This window comes from Gopherus flavomarginatus, chromosome 5 (genome assembly GCF_025201925.1).
Source record: "Gopherus flavomarginatus isolate rGopFla2 chromosome 5, rGopFla2.mat.asm, whole genome shotgun sequence".
In the NCBI taxonomy this organism is placed as follows: domain Eukaryota; kingdom Metazoa; phylum Chordata; order Testudines; family Testudinidae; genus Gopherus; species Gopherus flavomarginatus.
In genome coordinates, this window is record NC_066621.1 from 65227015 (window position 1) to 65246424 (window position 19410).

The window sequence follows — 19410 nt, forward strand, 5'->3', positions numbered from 1 at the left end:
ACAGACGCCCCGTCTGTGTTACCAGAGACCCAGACAGAGGTAGTGGACCCGGATCCCATGCCAACCACTGAAACAGCCACAGCACCTCCAGTCCCAGGCCCGGAACTGGAACAGCAACCAGCACCAGCAATTGCAACCACATCTTCAAACTCAACACCAGAGGGTGCCAGCGAGCCTGAACTGGCAGAAGCAGCAGACAACCAGACCCAAGAGGCTCAGCCAGACCCTGAAATAACCCCTGGTGCACCAGCGGAAAGCAGCTCACCAGCAACGGAAACAATCCCATCACCTACATCGCTTCCAGAGGGACCAAGCCCAAGTCCACAGTCTGAGGAAGAACTGGTGACCCCAGCCTCAAGGGAACAGTTCCAGACTGAGCAGGAAGCAGATGACAGCCTTCAGAAAGCTTGGGCGGCGGCACGGAGCACCCCACCACCTCTCAGCTCTTCTCACTGATCCCGGTTTGTTATAGACCAAGGACTTTTATACAAGGAGATTCTTTCTGGTGGACACCGGGAAGAATGGCAGCCGCAAAAACAGTTGGTGGTTCCAACTAAGTACTGGGAAAAGCTCTTGAGCTTAGCCCATGATCAACCCAGTGGCCATGCTGGGGTGAACAGAACCAAGGACTGGTTGTGGAAGTCCTTCCACTGGGAGGGGATGGGCAAGGACGTTGCCAAGTATGTCCGGTCTTGTGAGGTATGCCAAAGAGTGGGAAAGCCCCAAGACCAGGTCAAGGCCCCTCTCCAACCACTCCTCATAATTGAGGTCCCATTTCAGCGAGTAGCTGTGGATATTCTGGGTCCTTTCCCAAAAAAGACACCCAGAGGAAAGCAGTACATACTGACTTTCATGGACTTTGCTACCCGATGGCCGGAAGCAGTAGCTCTAGGCAACATCAGGGCTAAAGCTGTGTGCCGGGCACTAACTGACATTTTTGCCAGGGCAGGTTGGCCCTCCAACATCCTTACAGATTCAGGATCTAATTTCCTGGCAGGGACCATGAAAGAACTATGGGAAACTCATGGGGTGAACCACTTGGTTGCCCCCCGTACCACCATCAAACCAATGGCCTGGTCAAGAGGTTTAATGGAACTTTGGGGGCCATGATACGTAAATTTGTCAACGAACACTCCAATAATTGGGACCTAGTGTTGCAGCAGTTGCTGTTTGCCTACAGGGCTGTACCACATCCCAGTTTAGGGTTTTCACCGTTTGAACTTGTGTATGGTCACGAGGTTAAGGGGCCATTACAGTTGGTGAAGCAGCAATGGGAGGGGTTTACACCTTCTCCAGGAACTAACATTCTGGACTTTGTAAGCAACCTACAAAGCACCCTCCGACACTCTAGCCCTTGCTAAAGAAAACCTTAAGAATGCTCAGAAAGAGCAAAAGGCCTGGTATGACAAACATACCAGAGAGCGTTCCTTCAAGGTAGGAGACCAGGTTATGGTCTTGAAGGCGCAACAGACCCATAAGATGGAAGCATCATGGGAAGGGCCATTCACGGTCCAAGAGCGCCTGGGGGCTGTTAACTACCTCATAGCATTTCCCAATTCCTCTCTAAAACCCAGAGTGTACCATGTTAATTCTCTCAAGCCTTTCTATTCCAGAGACTTACAGGTTTGTCAGTTTACAGTCCAGGGAGATGATGCTGAGTGGCCTGAAGGTGTCTACTACGAAGGGAAAAAAGACGGTGGAGTGGAAGACGTGAACCTCTCCACAACCCTGGAACGTCTGCAGCGGCAACAAATCAAGGAGCTGTGCACTAGCTTCGCCCCATTGTTCTCAGCCACCCCAGGACAGACTGAAAGGGCATACCACTCCATTGACACAGGTAATGCTCACCCAATTAGAACCCCACCCTACCGGGTGTCTCCTCACGCCCAAGCTGCTATAGAACGGGAGATCCAGAACATGCTACAGATGGGTATAATCCACTCATCTACCAGTGCATGGGCATCTCCAGTGGTTCTGGTACCCAAACCAGATGGGGAAATACGCTTTTGCGTGGACTACCATAAGCTAAATGCGGTAACTTGTCTGGACAACTATCCAATGCCACGCACCGATGAGCTATTGGAGAAGTTGGGACGTGCCCAGTTCATCTCTACAATAGACTTAACCAAGGGGTACTGGCAAGTACCGCTAGATGAACCTGCCAAGGAAAGGTCAGCATTCATCACCCATGCGGGGGTGTATGAATTTAATGTCCTTCCTTTCAGGCTGCGAAATGCACCCGCCACCTTCCAGAGGCTGGTAGATGGTCTACTAGTTGGACTGGGCGAATATGCAGTTGCCTACCTTGATGATGTGGCCATTTTTTCTGACTCCTGGCCCGAACACCTAGAACACCTGGAAAAGGTCTTTGAGCGCATCAGGCAGGCCGGACTAATTGTTAAGGCCAAAAAGTGTCAAATAGGCCAAAACAGAGTAACTTACCTGGGACACCAGGTGAGTCGAGGGACCATAAACCCCCTACAGGCCAAGGTGGATGCTATCCAAAAGTGGCCTGTCCCAAAGTCAAAGAAACAGGTCCAGTGCTTCTTAGGCTTGGCTGGGTACTACAGGCGATTTGTACCACACTACAGCCAAATCGCTGCCCCACTGATCAACCTGACCAAAAAGACCCAGCCAAATGCAGTTAAGTAGACTGATGAGTGTCAAAAGGCCTTTACCCAACTTAAGGCGACGCTCATGTCTGACCCTGTGCTCAGGGCCCCGGACTTTGACAAGCCATTCCTAGTAACCACGGATGCATCTGAGCGTGGTATAGGAGCAGTTCTCATGCAGGAAGCAATGAATCACAACTTCTATCCTGTCGTGTTTCTCAGCAAAAAACTGTCTGAGAGGGAAAGTCACTGGTCAGTCAGTGAAAAGGAATGCCACGCCATTGTGTACGCCCTGGAAAAGCTACGCCCATATGTTTGGGGACGGCGGTTCCAGCTACAAACTGACCATGCTGCGCTAAAGTAGCTTCATACTGCCAAGGGGAACAACAAGAAACTTCTTCATTGGAGTTTAGCTCTCCAAGATTTTGATTTTGAAATTCAGCACATTTCAGGAGCTTCTAACAAAGTAGCTGATGCTCTCTCTCATGAAAGTTTCCCAGAATCCAGTAGTTAAAAAGTGTTCTTAAAATGTAAAAGTCTGTTAGTTATATACTTAGTGGTATATGTAAAGGTGCATGTGTTGTATTAATCTGTTTATTTTAAAGTTCTAGGAGGAAATCGCCGCCAGTGAGGTTCCCCACTGTCTGCAATTTGGGGGGCGTGTCATAAACAGATAGATAAGGGTTAATGTTCTTTTACCTGTAAAGGGTTAACACAGGGGGAGAGAGGTTAGCTCTCTTGGTGCTTGTGTTTCAAGGACTTGAAGCAGGGAGGGTGGAATCCCTTTGCTTAGATTCACCGAGCTTGCTTCTGTATATCTCTCCAGGAACCCAGGGAGGGAGCACCTGGAGGGGAGGAGGGGGAAGGGAAATGGTTTATTCCCCTTTGTTGTGAGACTCAAGGAATCTGAGTCTTGGGGTCCCCCCAGGGAAGGTTTTGGGGAGACCACAGTGAGCTAGGCACGGTATAATTCCTGGCTGGTGGCAGCAATTACCAGGTCCAAGCTGGTAACTAAGCTTGGAGGTTTTCATGCTAACACCCGTATTTTGGACGCTAAGGTCCAGATCTGGGAAGAAATGTTATGACAGGGGGACACTCAGGCTGGGGGCCGCCCCACGGGGCCCACGGAACCGCCTGCCGGTGCCGCAGGGTGGCCGCCCCCCAGCGCCACAGCCGGGACTGAGCGAAGCGGCCCAAGCCACCCAGGGACTGTGACAGGGCGCCCAAAAGCAGCAGCAGCAATGGGACCACAGAGGGCGAGGCACTGCCATGTGGGGCCGCATCCTGCTCTCTGGGCCTCTGCTCCCTCTGGGGCTACCCTGCCCCAGCAACCTCAGCGCCCTGCTGGGGTGTTCCCCCTGGGTCTGCCCTCCCAGGTCCTGGCCGGTCCTGGAGGTGGGAGCCCTGGCTGGAGGGACCCTGGGCTGAGGTGCGGCCCAGGAGCCACACTGCTTACCCTTACCCTGCCAGCACCGGACCGGCTGGAGGCGAGGGGGGAGTGGGTGGAGTCAGCACTGGTGGGGGGTAGCCCAGGGCTGAGGCAGCAAGGGGTGCGGGTGGGGAGGGAGGGGGAGAGAGCCCAGGGCTTGGGCGGCAGGGGGTGCAGAGGTGGGAGGGCACTGGTGTGGTGGGTGAGAGCCCAGGGCTAGGGTGGGGGGCAACCAAAATTTTTTTGCTTGTGGCAGCAAAAAACCTAGAGCCTGCCCTGTCGTTGACTATGGCTGACACAGTTGGGGACAACACAGAAGCAGGATTATAATACAGTGTCTGATCACTTAATTTTCATTAGGCTGGTTTTAGCCCTGTCTTGTGCATCCCAGGACCTTCAGCAGCACTGGGGATTTTTACCTAGACACAGATTAATTGATTGATTGATAGATGGGTTAACTGACTTTGGACAGTTCAGTAATAGCATCTTCACTTATTGCCACAGGGAAAGCCAAGTGCTGGGGATGGATCAGACTGACAGGCTCATGCAAGCAAGGGGTGCATATTAATAAGGGTGTGAGTGGTTGCAGCAAGCTGGCCTTTGGAGTGGTTGGAAGACTTCAGCCCCAGTGGAGTTGGATGTTATACACAGGCATAGGTTTGAAGAGCGAGTTATATATCAATGTGTCTTACATGGTAATGTTTTGATGTCTAGGGAGGTTCTGATGCTGCTAAATATTTAATCTGATTATCTTGTGGTGTTGTAAATAAAGCTGCACTCTTCAACAGATAGTCTGATTGATCTACTAGTAAAGGGAGAAGGAAAGGTGTGACAGGCTGTCAATGTTAATGAAGTGTTTGTGGGTGTTTCACTGTATTACACTGACACAAATGAAACTTTCCCCCTTCCCCAGCCATTACATTTTCTAATAGCTAATCCCATCTATGCGTTTTATTACATTCTGCAGTCTGGCTGTAATGATGAATGCATAATTCCTAAAGAAAGGGAGAGGAAAAAAAATAATACACATAATACTGACCTTTAATGCGACAGTTAATTCTTATGTCTGTGACAGCCCTAATTTTTAACGTTGACTATCTTAGCCCACTGGCTATAAAGCATTCCACGTACTGTACAGTGTTAAATCAAATGATGTGCTAAAGTGGTTCTTGCTGCCATATGTTTTGTTATAATGGAACGCACAGTAAAGGGCATGTACTGTAGTACAGCACTGAAACCAATGTGGAGAGAAAAGAGAAGAGAGGCTGTAAGACAGGATCCTGTGCAGCAGGAGCACTAATACTCACCCATTGTAATGTTCCGTATTTATTTTTTAAAAAGCAACAGCACTGTAAGCAGATTTCCCTCCCACTCCCAGCCTTACAATTTTTTTTAGTGTAGCTCATTTGTTCTTTTCCCAGTTTGGTTAAATATTCAGAGCAGATAGTCCTAAGCAAAGAACAAAGATTGCGTAATTTGAACTTTACCTCAGACTTCACAGGCCGGTGCCTCAGTCCGTTGTGAGGAAAAGCAATTATTGCACTTGAGCTAGCACCAGGAACAGTATTATGAAGAAGGGTCAATGACACACCATTTCACTGGTACAAAAATCAATTTTGTTAAAAGCACTATAATTTCACCTTCCTGACTGAAAAACCTCTCAAAAGCAAAAAGGAACACTGGCAACACATTAGCTGCTCGAAACCCTACCCCTAAGTAGCTTTGGACTATGGTTATAACAAATGATTAAGCATCATTTTTTGTCCTAAATAGCCCCCTTCTCCCTTAAACCCCTTAACTAAATACTTCTTTTAACCAAGATGTAAAAAGCGCTCACTTTCAAAACAAATGAGAGAAGAAAAGTGATCTGTGCCTGACCAACATTAATTTAAACTGATCCTTGATACCGGTTGTTGCTTCTGTTTTAACAGTGGCTGCTCCCAATCTTTAAAACAATTGCTGCTCCCTTTGGAACAGGCAAATTGCTTCAGTGAGTGACAAGTTAGTCCTCTTGCTGTGAGATTGGAAGCTGTTCCTTCAATCAAAAGTGAGCTAGTTGGAAATAACTGATTTTATGCTTCACTGAGTTTGGTCTTGCCTGAATACAAGAGCACATTATATTACTTCTTGCCATGGATAAGAAGCTCCTTATGTGACTGATGCATAAAGTGCTCAGCCAGAGCTAGTGCCTGCTGTGTAGTGGGAGGAAGGGGTTAGTTAGGAGAAACATCCTTTCAGCAGCTACAGTGTGATGTGGGGGCAATGGCTGGCCCAAAAGAATTCCTCTGACACACCCAAAAATATCTTAAACGGCACCCCTTCACTCCCCTCGCATGTTTCTACAAAACCCTTCCATTTCAACATGGGTTGGAGGGAATCTCTCGGCTCAGTGAATGGTTTAACACAGCATAAAAGGAAACAACGTCAAATATCACCCTGTCTAGTCTTTATTTCTTATTCTCCATGACATGGTCAGTCTGTGAGGATGGAACCATTGAATTAAAGACCTCGTTAAGTGCTGAACGCTGACTGGGTGCTTATCTGCCTCTGCCCCACTCACCCATGCAGTATGGAGATGGATCATGTGCCAGGCTAATTACAATTCCCCAACATGCACTATGCTAGGCTTCTGAACTGAAGCAAGGAGGGCTCGACAGTCATTTGAAAAACATTCCCAGCTAATGGAAAAGCAGCTGGGGTAATTCTTATACAAATCCATCCTCTGTGGGAAAAGAGACTGCATTTACTGGCTTAAGCTTATCAGACAGTGCTTGACCTCTGAAACTGTATGTCAGCTTTGGTGGGAAAACAAACATTCTGTTCGCCATTACTGTGCTATTGGGGAACAAGCGAGACAATAGACTATTGTAATAGGGAAGAACCCATGTCTTTGAAATCTTATATTAATCCTATTTCTCACTCAGAAAAGAAATCAATGTTGTTCCCTTGGACAGCTTCTCGACTTTCAACTGCTAGGTTCCATAATGGTCCCAGAGTATTTATTTTTCAGATAGAAAGAATAATAAAAATACAATAGCAAAATTGGAAGCGAACTGTATGCTTCCCTAACCCATTCCCATATTCTAGAGCCTATTAACAACTTTGAGGGTGAAAAATGCAACAAAATACTTAAGTTTTCTTTTTAATGGAACATAAACAGAAACTTGCAAAAATCTAAGCTCTTAACAAGAATTGCACTAGTATAAAAGACATAACTCATATCAAGGGGGAGCTCTCCTCTATGGAGAAAATTATTATTTACAAGAGAATACTGGGAAAGCATGTCTGTTCAGCTAGTATTACATTCCATTACATCTTAATAGGAATTTTTAATACTCGTTTTGAAAATTAAATTTAAAAATGTGCATAGTGCAATATTTCAAGCTGCAATAGCATAACTGTGAAATTGTGTCATTCCATCCTTAATATACAAAGCCTACTGAAACACATTTAGGAACTTAATGGATTTTGCTCTTTTAAAAATACTTCATAACATTGTACTTATGTAATTTAGGAAAGCTGATCAAATGGCACAGTTAAGCTATAATTCTTAAGTAAAAATGTTTTAGCATTCATCATGAAAACTTAAAAATCTAAATAAACTTCTTAAAATCCAGTATATCTATATGCAATATTAAAATAATGTCAAAGTATTCCATATTTCTGAAATGGAACACAATATAAATTTCCCAATTAAGTTGCAGTTTATATGTACAGTGGGGTATTTAATTGTATTAGCTTAAATACCAGTTTATATGTATCCATTAGAGGAACTGTATTAAAAAAGATCAGTTAAGTAAAAGTGGCATCTCAGCTCGTAATATTACCTCACATTTCATGCTTGCAACCAATTAAATTTATACTGCTTTGTGCAATAAGTGGAATAATCAAGAAAACATAGTAATATAAGCTGGTATCAAATCTTGCGGCTTTGTTTAGCCAGGTAATGATGTATTCACATATCCACTATCTCTGCAACTAACTGGTTGCTTAGGTCCAGTCCATGGGATGTTAGTAGAGCTGGCTGAAATTCAGAATTTCCAGCTCATGAGAAATTCAAAAATTTTGAAATTTGGTTTCAGTCCAGCTCCAACTCTTTGTCCCCATCTACTCCATCCGAAGCTCTGGCTCTTATCCCCTTTTCATTCAAATCAAGAAGCTTCCTCCTCCAGGCTGCATGGTCCCACGAGCATGGGTCACAGTGCACAGGAGACAAGCTCCCTGCTCACAGCTCAGATGCCCAGATCCTGGCCTGGCATTGCCCACAGCGGCCAGAGTGTTAATTGTAGTAAAAGTCCTTCTCATCCCCAGTCTGGAGCATGCTCAGTGTGGGTAAAACCTTTGGCAAATTTAGTGACTAAAATCTAAGAAGTCTGTAATGCGTATGTGCAAACTGCAATTTTTCTAAGGCTTATAACTTGGCCAGATTTGGGCAGATTTTCACTGGGATGACAAAGGGCCCATCCCTGACACCAAGGCCCCTCCGTTTTGTGAACAGTGGCTTTGCAGAACTAGGCCCTTGGATAGCCTGACAGTACTGCTGACTGAGATGAGATTTTATGATCTATATTAGTTGTACATGACTTCCTTGCAAGTCAGTAATATGACAGAATGACTGTCCTCTCTGAAACTGGCTAAGACAAGTTCCCATTAATATTTTTACATGAATATCCCACAAAACAGCCTATTTACCAAGCTTTCATGCCTGCAAAATGTCAACCTTTTCTCCATTCACTTAATCTATTTATATTATCGCACAATACCATAAAATCAATACCTGACCACCTAGCATGCAGGCATAGCAATAAACAAAATTTAGATCTATTTTAAATTACCTGCATCCCCAAGACTGCTTATTTGCCTATATTTCTTGCTAAGTTACTGACTCAAGCAAAACTAGATGCTTAAAATGAAACAGTGCAGAAAAATGCTACACAGACTCGGTATATCCACTAGTAAGAAGAAACTTATAGCACTATTAGAAGTGCTCAGATCCTGGAAAGTACCAAGACTGCAACCTTCAATAGGTGTGATCACAGAATTATTTAGTGTCCAATTTTTAAAAGATGCAGTCAAACCAAGGGCTTAATTTTCAGCTACTGTAAATACAATTTTGCATGTATCCATTTGCACAGGCAAATGCTGGTCCTCCATCACTTTGTTGCTGGATCTGAGTGTAAATGCTTACTTGCATGCTCAAGTGAGGTAATGGTGTGAGCAAACAGATGCATCTGTAATTTATCACATAAATAATTAGAGACTACTATCTGAAAATTTCCTCCACAGTGGCTGGTCTTTTCAGTTTATGGAGGAAACTTCATTCTTGGACCATAAGTCTTCAGCTTCAAAAGACAGAGGCTTAGGTGTTTTCATCCACCCCCTGACCCATACATTATTAGATTTAACTCCAGTCAATTTATATGTTGTTTTTTAATAAATTCAGTTTCAGATTTTCTATTATGCCTTCAACAAAATAATTTGCAATCTAAACTTTCTGGTGTGAACTAACCCTTTGAAATAAAAGAGGATAGGTTAGACATATGTGGGAGGAAATAGTCTGAATTCTCCTTTTAAAATGATTGCATTAAAACATAGGATTTGCTTCTTAAATTACCAAAAATTTTAAAGAAAAGATATGCCGCTTGCCTCCAAAATTTCAGGTTCATATCAGATTTACTTTGAATCCTTTTGATACATAAAAATAACTAGAAAATTCATTATTTTATTCAGCCTGAAAATAATGAGTCATTTAAATGGAAAGAAAAAGGCAAACACAGTTAAGCGTCTGTTTTGCATACTCAAACAGAGCAAGTCTCAGGCATACTATTTCCTCCCTTATGCTTCAGAGATGATGCAAACATTCATTTCTCAGATCAATATTCGACATGGATGAAAGAAAAGCAATATTGTAGCCAGTACTTCTGAGATTTCATCCATGTCTTGTTTTACTAATGAATTACTTACTTTTCTCACTTCAAGCATCTTCTAGTTAAACATCTCCAACCAGGGTGGTCCTTCAGGGGAAACCTCAATCAACATACTATATCAATGCCACTGGAGTTCCACTTTATACTTCCACAACAAACTATGAAGCATGATAATAAACTGATTTAAAAATCTTATTCCCATCTCAGCTCATCCTGTCGTTTCAGAACTGATACCCCAGCAAAGTTTTTAAGCATATGCTTTAATCCATGCCCGTTCAGCAAAGCACTTCTGCATATGCTTAAATCCCATCCAAGTCAACAGGAGTTTAGCACATCCCTAAAGTTAAGCATGGGTTTACCTTTAGAGATGCTGAATAGAGACTGACTGCTTAACATCTAAAAAAATAGTTGTTTTTGTCACATAATTTACTTGATACTACAGTTAAATCAATGATGTGTGAAATGCTACATTTTTCATTGTTTTTAATTTTTGCTTTGACTCCCACCTTCCATATTTATATGGAGAATAATATTGAAAAACAAAATTTAAGTGGAGGCATTTGTGGCTATCAGCAGTACAACCCTTCACTAGTTGTCACTGAGCTAACTGTAGAAATCCAGTGTTTCCTCACAAAAATCAAAACAGCCAGTGCTCTCACACCCTATTCTTCCTGGAAAGTTTTACTAGCAGAAAGCTGTAGTTAAGTCTCATATTACTACTATAGGCTTCATTCTCTCCTTCAAAGGTCAGATCAGCATGCGGGGGAAATGTCAGGGAGCCAGAATACCTTCCTGATTCTCAAGGCAAGCCAAAGCCATGATTAGTTAGAGTCACTTCCAGGTAGCGCTAACTGATGCCACTGATGTAGAAGCCATTACACAAGCAAAAGATGTGTGAGGCAAAATGGTACTCTATTATGCCCACTCCCCATTGTTCCCCCTATCCAGCATCAAGGGGGCATGGCAATTGTAGGACCTGGAGCCAGTGCAACTGCTCCAAGCAAGGAGTTCTCATCCAATAGGGCAAGTCTCTGTGGGCTACCTGTGGCCAGTTCCTTACCCTTTTGTCCCTCAAATGGTATCACAAGACAGACTGGAATAAAGAATCCAGCCCTCTGTCTTCATTATTTTTCAAATCGTACATTATAATAGTATATTATGAAGAAGTATAAATGGCACTGGTCAAGAGAAATGAAAAAGAATATCCCGTGAAGTAGTCTCTCTTTTTAATCTTGACCTTTTAAAATTCTTGGTCATTTTATTTAAACAGTCATATTTGTTCACATACTCACTAGCATGAAAAAGTTTGGTGATCTCTAATGGAAGGTATTAATCCCAGTGTAGAGGGCAAGATCCAGCAATCACTTAATTTCCATTTTAACTTTCAAAATAGGGTTTAAGAGGCACTTAGGCCTCATGCTGGCCCACTGCACCAGGATGAATTTCACATTAGCCAAGAGAATTAGTGAAATTCTCCTGTATTCTTCTCTGAGTATGAAAGTATTCCTCCTCTCATACACCACTGATTCCATGAAACCTTTTGAAAATGACCCTGCTAGATCATTCCACAACCTCAATCTTTTGCCAGCTGTTGGCATCTGATCTGTTTTGTCTGTCTGAAGTAGATTCTAACATCCTCAGAGCAGGAGCTATACAGACAGCATACATATACATACATATAAAAGTGCCAAACAACCTGTTGATACTCAATAAATAATACTTGATCAGATCACACAACTCCACTGATTTATGCTGATTTACTTTTGTTGCCACTTTGACATACCCTATCTGCTGAGAACTGCAAAACCATACAGCTGATCACTTAGACTTAGAGCTGCACGAAATTCAGAAGTTTAGGAAACACTTCACAAATTTACATGTTATCCTTGCACAGGGGCCAGGCTAACCTTCTCTGTATCATTCCAATTGTAATATATGTGCTAAGTTTGTAAAAACAAATCTCTTAATGCTTTGGTTTGCATCTCCTGAGTTTCAGGTCTGAAGGGATCTCAAAAGAATTCAGTGTGAAACTCAGTCAGAGAAACTGCTAAGTTCCATGTGGTTCTGTGCAAAAAATTATACAGAGCTACATGTTTAACATGAGGTCAACACAAAACACTAACTCAACCAAGTTGTACTCATTTCACTTAGCACTGGATCCTGCTTGGCTAGAAAGGGCTGTAAACTTTCAGCAAAAACTTCAGACAAACCACTTTACATTTGGAGATGCATTGTATGGGCACAAACCGGAATATTACAATTTGTCTCTCTCATAATAGTATGAAATAATAAGCAGTTAAAATCTAGAATAAAACAAAGTGTGGCTAACATGCTTTTGAAATCGAATAGTATGTTGATGTTTCTGTCAAAAGCCTATGTGGACTTTCAGAATGAACAATCGTAGATAAAAATCAATGTGTAATTAAATGCAGATGCTTTAAGACAAACTGCATAACCACCAGTGGCTCATTTATAATTAGCTTATAAGTTCCGGGAGTTGAGAATCTTACAAATGGCTATATTATTGTGAGTGGACATTTAAAGGCTTGATTTACAGATTTTGTTGCAATTTGAGTTAAACTTCTGCTTTTGAGACATCAGTGCTGAAGTTAGGAATGGCATCTACAATAATTAGCTGCTCTAAAGCCCCCACCTATTATGAAAAGAATAAGAAACCTAAAGGAAATCGGAATACAGTTGCAGAGTGATATCCCAGCTCCAGTGAAGACTATGGCAAAATTCTGCAGTGCTTATCTGGTAACACATTGGACTAATGGACACTGCTGGTAGAACTCTGCTCCCTGAAGCAATATTGTCACCCTCTCCACCCTCCTTTCTTCTCACTGATCTGACAATATGGAATAGATCCTAACTGTATTGAGATGGGAGCCAGGGTATCTGGGCCAACACAAAATCTGAGGTATGCAGGCTGAAATTTACTCCCATCCAGAGGTCAAATAAGGGCCTATAAACCAAAGTGCCTATTACATCCTCAAAATAGAGCATAAGTAGCATGTAAAGCTTGTGTTGGCCCCTCGCATTCAGAGAATTTCACCCACAACATCTAGAAACACTAGTGGTTCAACAAATTCTTGTATGAAACAAAAGTACAAAAAAAATCATTCATAGGTTGGAGCCAGTGTGGCTTTTTTGCTGTTTTCATATTTTCCTGGGCATAGATTAGAATAAAGTCACAATATCGAGAAGAAACTGAAGTCCCACTTAAAACATATATTAACAATAGTTTCAGTCAAATTAAATAGGATTGATTGACTCCATGGTGTGATTACAGCCTCTATGTGTTGATTTCTCCTTTGAGATAGATGTGCAAATGCCATGAGGGAGACCAGACCCAACCTCAATCCAATAGCCTTGAAAAGCGCATCTTGACACATATTCACACATGAGAAAATGAGCACCAGTGCTGCACCCATATGCACTCATGCCCCATCCACATGCAGCAAACACACACATCACAATGTGTCAGCAGTGTTGGTACATTCATGTGCTTTCCCCATGTGTTCAGTAAAAGCAAACGGAGGAGTGCAGGAAAGGGACAAACTATGGAGGGGAAACAGAAAAGGAACAGTGAAAAACTCTAAGGAAGCAATAAGAAAAATACTCCACAGAGGCATAAACAATACAAACATCAGAGGGACAGAAACTTTTTTTGGATATAAAACTTGGGGCAGTCTGTAATGTAAAAGACTCCACTGAAGTCAACTGACACCAGCTGAGAAGCTGCCCTTGCATTTGTCTTATCCCCACCCTTTTTCCTCATTCTGACTCCCACTCCTTTTCACGCAGCTCTATGGGACGTGGCGTCCTTGTGTCTAAGACCTTTCTTCTTGGCCAGAGAATGACAGATAAAAATTAAACCAGATGATATAAGCAGTTGAAAGATGAACGGTGTGAAACAAAACATGCTTCTCTGTTGTGTTGTGGGTGCTCTCTCCACTGGATCTTCTTCCCAATGTGGGTGAGTCAAGCAGTTGGAGACAGCATACTACATTCTACAGATACAGATCTGTATTCAGGTACTTCCAGCACAACAGTGCATGATGCTGAAGTGGCTTGCTTGCCAGATAGCAACCAATTTTAGGAGAAAATCAAATGGGAGGAAGGGGGGTGGGGGCAAAACCAGAAAGAATAATTCATCATCTGTTCATTTATTACTCCTCATTCTGTCTTCTTCATCAACCTCTTTCTGTGAGGTATAGACTAGAGGGGCAGATATATAAACTGTGTTGTATTTTAGATCTATTTATAGAGTTTATTTCAAATGAGATCCTCAGTTCTGGCTGAATTAAGCAGAGTCCTTCGGTGTACTAGCTGCACTCTAGAGAAAAACCCTTAGCTGGTGTATATTGTCATAGCTCCATTGAAATCACTGGAGCTGTTACAATCAACAGCTGAGAATTTGCCCAGAGATGTGCACTAAAGTATAGAGTGTCTATATCTACTGTGAGCTTTTCCTATTTTTTTTCATATGAAGTTTGTTGCCTAAAATATATTGTGAACATAGTAAATACTGGGTGTTTTCAATTTCCCATTTTCAGGATATTTAAAATACACAGTATGACAATATGTTTCATCACACACACCAAATATATTGGGCAAAATTCTGCTTTTAAGCTGGAAGTCAGTGGAGTTGCACAGACTTAGAGCCGAATTTGACTTGGCAGGTACTGCTGAATAACTTGTATATGAAATATTGCCCATTTCGTATTTCAATATACTTTCTACATATGTGTAATATGTAACAAATAACCAATATATGAAAAATATTTTAGTTTTCCAGAAGGGCTACTCACATCTCTTAACTCACTCTTAAGTATGATACTGAATATGCCAAACCAAAGGAGTAGAGATGTTCCCCACTTCTCTAGTCAACTCAGTGATTTGTTTAAACAATTCCATACCATGCACTTCTCTGTACTTCACAATGCCCCTAGGTTGCTATCATCTCACACAAAGTTGTATGGATACACTGTGACCAAAAAAAGTTACCAAATGATACAATGTTAAGTGCACTCCAAGAGTTACATGATTAAATGCAATACAAAACGAGTTGGAGCAGAAAATCCCTGTCCTTATTGTCTTCTACTAAAAGGTATTTCTCATTTTGGGGCAGAGGCAAGGAATCCTCATGCCCTTTTTACAGCTATTGGGCATCTAAATTATACACATTCATCATTACAAAGACATCTTACTATATCTGCCATCCGTACAATAAGGGGAACATTTATTTAGGAGGGACTAACCCTGTTTCCTCACATTTCTGTATTTCTAATCCTTCAGGACTTACATTTTGCCACTGCAATTCGTTTCACTGGCTGTTTTTTTTCCCCCAACAGCTGTCATGACAGCCAGTGAGCTTAATTTGCTATTAAATTCTCAGTGTATGACCCAGCTCTTATTATTTCTGCTGTGATCTCTTCATGCCCATCTAAATGGTTTTTAAATCATGTTTAATAATGGTTCTTAAGTACAGTTTAAAGTCAATTGCTGTCAATACCAGTTTCTAACATGGTTTGACAGGTCTATGTGGGCAGGAATAAACCTTCTTCTAGAACAGATTCCTAACTTTAATAGTCAAGCCTGGAATTAAACTTTGGCTTTTAACAAATGGTGTATGCCATTATTATTACTATTATTATTAATAGTGCCAAAAATACATTTCTACTCTGAAGTTGTAGCTGTCCACTATAACTGAAGATTTCTACTTAGATAGGAACATGTGGGTTTTTTTAAAAACTTGTTCTAAAATGAACCGGCTCAATTCGTGTTGGCTGATCAAATTGTGTTAGAAACCAGTTTGGCCGCAATCAAGCTAAAATATGTTTCAGTATAATTATGATTTAAAAGCCCATCTACAAAGAGTCCCAAGGATAGACAGATCTATCTGTCTATGGTATTTGTGGTGATACCACATATAGTATATAAGCAGGTACAGATCTAGAAACACTAGCATCATTTATGTAAATGATTTTTAGTCCTAGAAATGAAAAGCTAATTATCCCTGTGAAGAAAAATCGACTCTCCCCTAGCAATTTCCCTCCGTTACTGCTGATATTTTGAAAATTAATTGATAGGAGGTCAAAGCATGAACTGAAAACACACCCCTCTCTACTCATTGATTCATGACTCTCTCAAGCATCAGTTGTACTTTCAACAGGACATAAAGACTGTTTGGAGAAAGAGGAATGTTGCAATGAAAGACATACTCCCAAGATAGTTCTGTCTCAGTTTAGAAGATAATTTTAGCATATACTTTTTGTCATCGCTGAGTGCCTCTTCTCCCTTTCTCTGTCAAGCAACTTCTCAGGCCTTGCACAGTCTTCCCTAGCAGAATGCCAAAAACATTCCAAACTACCTAATACACATTGGGTGACCTTACTTTTATACCACCTACTTAAACATACCTGAAATTATAGTATGTTTGACAACAGGAAATGAGATACCTCTAGAATCCAGGAGCACAAATGAAGGAGGCGGAATTCCACAACCTCAACTTTCAGCACTTCTTTCCGCAAGCAATCTCTTCATAAGCACTCTCTGCCACAACTTCTGAACCTTAACAAAGACAGACAGGCAGCAAATGACGCGGCATATGAAACTAATTGTCTGAAAGAATCTGGGCCCAAAACAAAGAAAACATTGCTCCCTCAAAAGCTGCACTCCGCTTCCTTTGTTTTGTTCCCCCCACTTTTTCTAACTCATATTTGTGAGTTCCTTTGTGCAGGGATCTTATCTTATCAGTCTGTAAAATGCCATGTACATCCTATCATGCCATGTGAATAAGAAAGACTAATAATACAAAATTTGCCTTTAATGTGTTTGTTGATAGAGATGGGGACTAATTCTGCCTACATTTACATAAGTGCAGCTCACATTTACTTCAATAAAATGGACACCCATATATTTTAGAGCAGAGCAGGGCTCAGTAATTCATAAAGCAGCAACTTAAAAATACAAAGGGCAAATTAAAAACAAATTTGGACCATAAGCAACTTGTACTTCATTGTGGAAGCACAGAGTGTAAAACATCACAGAATTCTGTCCACTATAATAGGAATATGTCCTGCAGTCTGTGATATCATTGTTGGACCAGCCATCAGGGATAGTAACAAAGGAAATGCTCTGACTGTATTTAATAATGAAATATTACTGCATTCATATTGCACTTCACATCTTAAAAGTGCTGAACAAATACAAATCAATGTTAACAGTTTCCCAAGGAAAATCTTTAAATGTTCAGCAGGATGATCACAGGCACTAAAATCATTTCTGTTGCTGCAGTGAACAGTTCATCACATTTCCTGGGGAAAAATGGTGCACATATAAGTATAAAGGCTCAGTCTCTCTTTTTGCAACAACAAAAGGTATCAGAATATTTGCCTGCACAACCAATTGGTCCGATAAGCAAGTGCCTAGATGCAAGGTCTGGAAAATCTGCTTTCCAGTCTGATACTAAAGAAGATCAATCTACACCTCTACCTCGATATAACGATGTCCTCAGGAGCCAAAAAATCTTACCACGTTACAGGTGAAACTGCATTATATCGAACTTGCTTTGATCTACCGGAATGCACAGCCCCGCCCTCCAGAGCGCTGCTTTACCAAGTTGTTTCTGAATTCGTGTATCGGGTCGCATTTTATCGGGGTGGAGGTGTAGTTAGTTTACCAAAGGAAAGGTTAAGAAGTGACTTGATCACAGGCATATACCTACATGGGCAGGGCCAGCTCTAGAGTGGGAGAGCAGGGCAAGCATCCTGGGCAACAACTTCCTGGGGGTGCCGGACTTCAGTGCCATTTGCTGGTTTCTTCATACCACTGAGCTGACTGGCTGCTGTCAGGGCCGGCTCCAGGGTTTTTGCCGCCCAAGCAGCGGGAAAAAAAAAGTCACAATTGGCGGCAGCTCAATCGTGCCACTTTCTTCTTCGGCAGCAATTCGGCAGCAGGTCCTTCCCTCCGAGAGGGCCAAGGGACCCGCTGCCAAAGAGCCCAACGTGCCGCCCCTTCACCTTGGCCGCCCCAAGCACCTGCTTGCTGAGCTGGTGCCTGGAACCAGCCCTGGCTGCTGTTGGATCTTCTTTTGTTAAACTGATCGGCCACCTATTTGGTTTTTTGGGTGCTTTTTGCTCAGCCAATTGGGGGAGAGGGCCTGGGGTACGAGTGAAAACGTTTTCCACCCTAAGAATAAATTTCTGATATTGAGGGCTCTTTAATCTAGCAGTAAAAAGCAATGGATTGAAGCAGAAGCTAGACAAATTCAGAGTAGGAATAACAGTGTACATTTTTTTTAAAACAGTGAAGGTGGTTAACCACTGGAACAACATATCTAGGGATCTGCTGGATTCTTTGAATGAACATATGCTGTGTCTAAAAGATATGCTCTAGCTTATCCATAAGTTATAGGCTTGATTCAGGAATCAGTTGGTAAAAACGTATAACCTATGCTATGGAAAAGGTCAGATTAGATTATTATAATGGTCCCTTCTGACCTTAAAATCAAAGAAGCTATGAAATCTAAGTCCACTATTAAACTGTGGACACAATATTGCATGCATAATTTTTGTATGTGGAAATTATTAATATAATGCTGTAAATATGGTAGTGTGCAAACAGATTATATTAATTACATCAGGAACTGTAACTCTAAATTGTCAATGTTTTTTGTACAGTGTAATACTGCAGAACCATTTCGGTGAAATGCTACACTATTCCCCACAAGGCTATCTTTAATCTTAGCACTTTCTCAGGTTGCCTGCAGTAGTAAATCCAATTTGAGATTTGTATATACAATCCATAATATTTCATAAAACAGCAGATTCCTCTTATATTCTTGTTTAAAATATAGGCCAAGTAAAACATTATTTTGCCAAAAAGCACCAATAAGCCCTTACAAGTTTCCACTACATGGAACTGGCCTTAGAGCCTTGTGGAATCTTATAAAGAGAAAGGTAAATGAGTACAAATACCAACTTTCTCTACGCCCTCTTTAAGAGGAGATCCTCAAAACTTTTTCTATACATTTATAAAGCCTCTCAAGCTACTATAACTTTAGGATGATTAAACTATATGCTGTATCCTGTGGCTGGCACCTCCTCTTCAGCATGCATTAGCTTTTCTGTTGTCTCTTGTATAATACTGAAAACACAACATACAATGAGCACAACCAGCAGCAAAGTATTATTACCAGCCCTCACCCTTGCATGAAGCTGGGATGTCAGCATTTGAATTTCTTCACTTTCCTGTCTTTAAATGGTATTGGGGTGTCCTGATCACCTTTGCTACACAGGAACAGAATGTACACATGTAACTGGTTTTCAATAAAATAATACACTGACCTTACACTGGAAGCTCTTCAGGGAAAGGACATTTATTTATGTACAGACCCCTGTGCATTTAAGGCACTATTTAAATTAATAATTATTTT

The 19410-nt window shown here is 41.8% G+C and overlaps 1 non-coding gene across 1 annotated transcript; it reads right to left on the bottom strand.

Annotated features, from left to right (window-relative positions):
* Positions 1 to 11817: 11817 nt before the first annotated feature.
* LOC127053012 (U6 spliceosomal RNA) lies at positions 11818 to 11924 on the bottom strand. Its single transcript, XR_007774935.1, has one exon. It is a non-coding gene; the product is annotated as a U6 spliceosomal RNA (small nuclear RNA).
* Positions 11925 to 19410: the final 7486 nt, after the last annotated feature.